Genomic DNA, 3,205 nt, shown 5'->3' with positions numbered 1-3,205 from the left:
GTGAGTAGAAACAGTTTCTAACAAGTAGTAGTATAAAAAGTAACTAAATAGTGACTGTTCCTGTATTTCTGGATTCTAAGTTCGATGTAATTCTAATTCTAATTCCTTTTCTGGGCTGTAGCAGTACGAGTCTCTGCATAAAAGTTATCTAGGAATTATAATGTTGATCTAAATTGTGCGTACTCCACAATTTCAGATATTACTAATAAACTAAAATAATCTAAAATAATCATTTTCTGAAACCACTAAATAAAATTTAACAGCATTGGTAATCTCAGTAAACAAATATTACATTTCTATATCTGTGGTATGTGCTAAAATGACAGCATTTAAGGTTAAGGGGCTCCTCAAGCCCGGGGAGGGGGCGAGGGGGTCCGGAGCCTTAAGCAGTTGCTTAGTTCATTTATGGCTTGGGCCAGTTGTAAATGTGATCAGCATTACATAGTGTTTTTAGATGCACTAACTCCTGACTTAATTTGGATTTAAAAGAAGTGAAAATAATTGATATTTATTTTAATTATAGATTTTGTATTTATTGCTTTTAAGAACTCTATTGGGTTCAAGTAACATAATTACCCAGTAATATTTTACCTTTCCTGTCAACGTAAAATTTTTCATAAAAAAACACAGTGGGCCGCTGGTGCACTGCTTAACAAGTTTTCTAGGGGAAACCCTGCACTCTTTTTTATTACAGCACAGACGTTTACAATTCTATAATGGTGGAATGGTTTACATCTTCTTTCAACAAAAAACAGAATGTTTAAGAGCAGAAGAAAGGTTCAAAAGTCCGTCCAACAACTAAAGAAGAGTTTGGATGGGACACAGATAATAGCTAAGGTAGAGCTTTGTGGTGAAGAAGGGTACTTGTTATGCACAACATGATAAGTATTTGTTATTGGACACATTAAAATGATTGAAAATTTTAAATGTTTGTAATATTTTTCAACAGCAGTCATCATGTCAGAACAAAGGTATCAGCAGTAACCAAAAGTCAGACCTAGAGATTCAAACTTGTGAACCCAATATTAGTTAAAAATCACTGCAGTTATATATTAATCTTTTCCCCCTCTGAAAAAGAGACGTCAAATAAATTAAGAGTCTAGCATGATTGTGATTATGACAAGATAATTTAAATTTGTGTTTTCAACTGAATGAAGTACATTATTTATTCATACATTATTTATTCACTCAGAAGATAAAACTGAGGCATAAGGTTGAATGCTCATCCAGCTCTGCTTGCAAAGAAGACATGCAATCTTCCCCCCAATAGAGCTATAACTGGTGGTAAAAGTAAAAGTGAAAGAACCTACGTGAAGTCTTGGAGGATGACACGGGCCGGCCTGAATGGTACCTCCACACTTTGAGTCTGGGTTTGCTGCCAGTTTAGGATGTTTTCCACATCTAAGCTCTTCACTAGAAACTCGTCACAATTTCTGATGGCTGATTCCAACAGCACCCGGACAGAGAACGGGAGCCTGTCTGAGGAGCAGATAGATAGTGGCAACAAACACTCATGACATCTGATGATTAGAACAGGTTTCACCCAAGATTCATTTTGTTGTTACCATATCTGGGATCTCCGAGTTTAAGAAGATTGAAAAACCTCTGGCCTGGTACCTCGGGGCTAAGAGGCTCCACTATATGTTGGAAAGGATTGTTTCCTGCAGCAAGCATCCTCTTCTTCGTGTATGTAGTAAGCTAAATGAACAGAGAAATGTTTATAAGACTCTTAAAAACACTGCACATGTAGAGAGAGAGCAGTGTGTGGTGGGTAAATCCACATACCGAGTGCGTGAACTTCCTCACAGTGTAAATGGATTAGCCAACACTGCAGTGCATACACAGGTGAAACAAGTGGCCAATGAACTCTCAGTTGAAAAACCTTACATAATCCAAATTCTTTACCAATCTGTGAAATTGTCAAGGAGAAAAACAGCACAGGTAAATATGAAACAAGTCATCTCTTTTTTTTTTTACAAGCAGTGGGAAAGGAATGGAGATTCAAAACAGATTCTGCCACATGATTTCCTGGATAGAAGTTTTGATGTGGCAGAGTTCAACTGATAGGGAAAAAACGCAGCATACTTACTCGGTGACAAACACCACAACATAAACTAATACAAATAAATGCGCTAATAGTGACAGGCAGTTGCTTAGTATTGGCTTAGTATTCACTAGAATTAATATGTTATTACATTAACGCTGTTATTTCCCAGAAAGTCGTGATTCCAGCTCTACTCAGCTCCATTATGGGACTTTCATTCATGCTTCCAGCACTTCTATTCCACTGAGCCTCTTGCGTCACTTAGCATTAGCTAAGCTCCTTAGTAGGACATTGTTGCCAAACACCGTTGGTCTGAGAACATGGAACGAAAGTAATAATCACACAGACATCGCTGCAAATTTTATTTTTTGCTTCACAATGAGCATAAATTGGTATTGGAAAGGCAATGTTAGCTAACTTAGTTACAAATCAAAGGCAACGATGAATTAAAACACATTAGTAATTAAAGTAACTTACGACATGCCTCCTGAACATAGTTAACCCTTTAGTTAATAGCTGTTGATAGGTATAAACTACTTACTTTAATCTGTAGCAGAGGCGACAACCCAAAACAAGACCCACGGACTCCACTGTGACAGCTCTGTTGTTCCGCAGTGGTTGGCTCAACTTCCGGTTGGACTTCTTTTATTTTTTAACCATCAAAGCATTTTCAATACGCAGTGCTGAATGTAATGTTGTTGTTTTTTTTGTTTTTTGTTTTTTTAACAATGTAAAAAAACATTGTGGAATAAAAAAATGTCGAGGATATCAGGCTATATTTGATCTTTTGAAACAATGTATGTTGTATAATAGGATATAGTTGTGTTTTGTGTCATGTGGTCCACACTTCTTATCGGTTGGTGGCGGTAATGCTCACCTAACGTTTTTTGCCAACCGCCAATAAATTTCAAGAAGAAAAAGAATTAAGTCGTTACAGTATATCTCTTAACGGGAGGGCTGCTGAATAAAACTATATGATGAATTTGACTGATCTTTTTTTCCGAATTCTAACTGTACTCTCAGAAGTCAGAATTACACCTGACAGTAGCCAGCTTCAATAACGGAGATACGAATTGTACAGGTCAGGAGGAAAACGAACTTTCTGGAGGAATGTTGTATTTAAGTTAAGTTTGACGTGGCTGATTAAAATCTGGTTTCCAG

At 36.8% G+C, this 3,205-nt stretch overlaps 1 long non-coding RNA gene across 3 annotated transcripts; it reads right to left on the bottom strand.

The window, feature by feature from the left end:
- Positions 1-87: 87 nt before the first annotated feature.
- Positions 88-2,709, bottom strand: LOC106943478 (uncharacterized). Of its 3 annotated transcripts, XR_001423925.1 has the most exons (5): positions 2,586-2,709; positions 2,196-2,356; positions 1,786-1,909; positions 1,566-1,698; positions 88-1,479 (listed from the first exon to the last, which is right to left on the bottom strand). It is a non-coding gene; the product is annotated as an uncharacterized LOC106943478 (long non-coding RNA). The 3 variants fall into 3 exon arrangements; XR_001423923.1 differs by lacking the exon at positions 2,196-2,356 and having other exon boundaries at positions 2,586-2,693; XR_001423924.1 differs by lacking the exons at positions 1,786-1,909; positions 2,196-2,356 and having other exon boundaries at positions 2,586-2,686.
- Between the last annotated feature and the right edge of the window lie 496 nt (positions 2,710-3,205).

This window comes from Poecilia latipinna, unplaced genomic scaffold (assembly GCF_001443285.1).
Source record: "Poecilia latipinna isolate Pla-1442-1.1 unplaced genomic scaffold, P_latipinna-1.0 Scaffold5347, whole genome shotgun sequence".
Taxonomy (NCBI): domain Eukaryota; kingdom Metazoa; phylum Chordata; class Actinopteri; order Cyprinodontiformes; family Poeciliidae; genus Poecilia; species Poecilia latipinna.
This window is presented reverse-complemented; position numbering and strand designations above follow the sequence as displayed.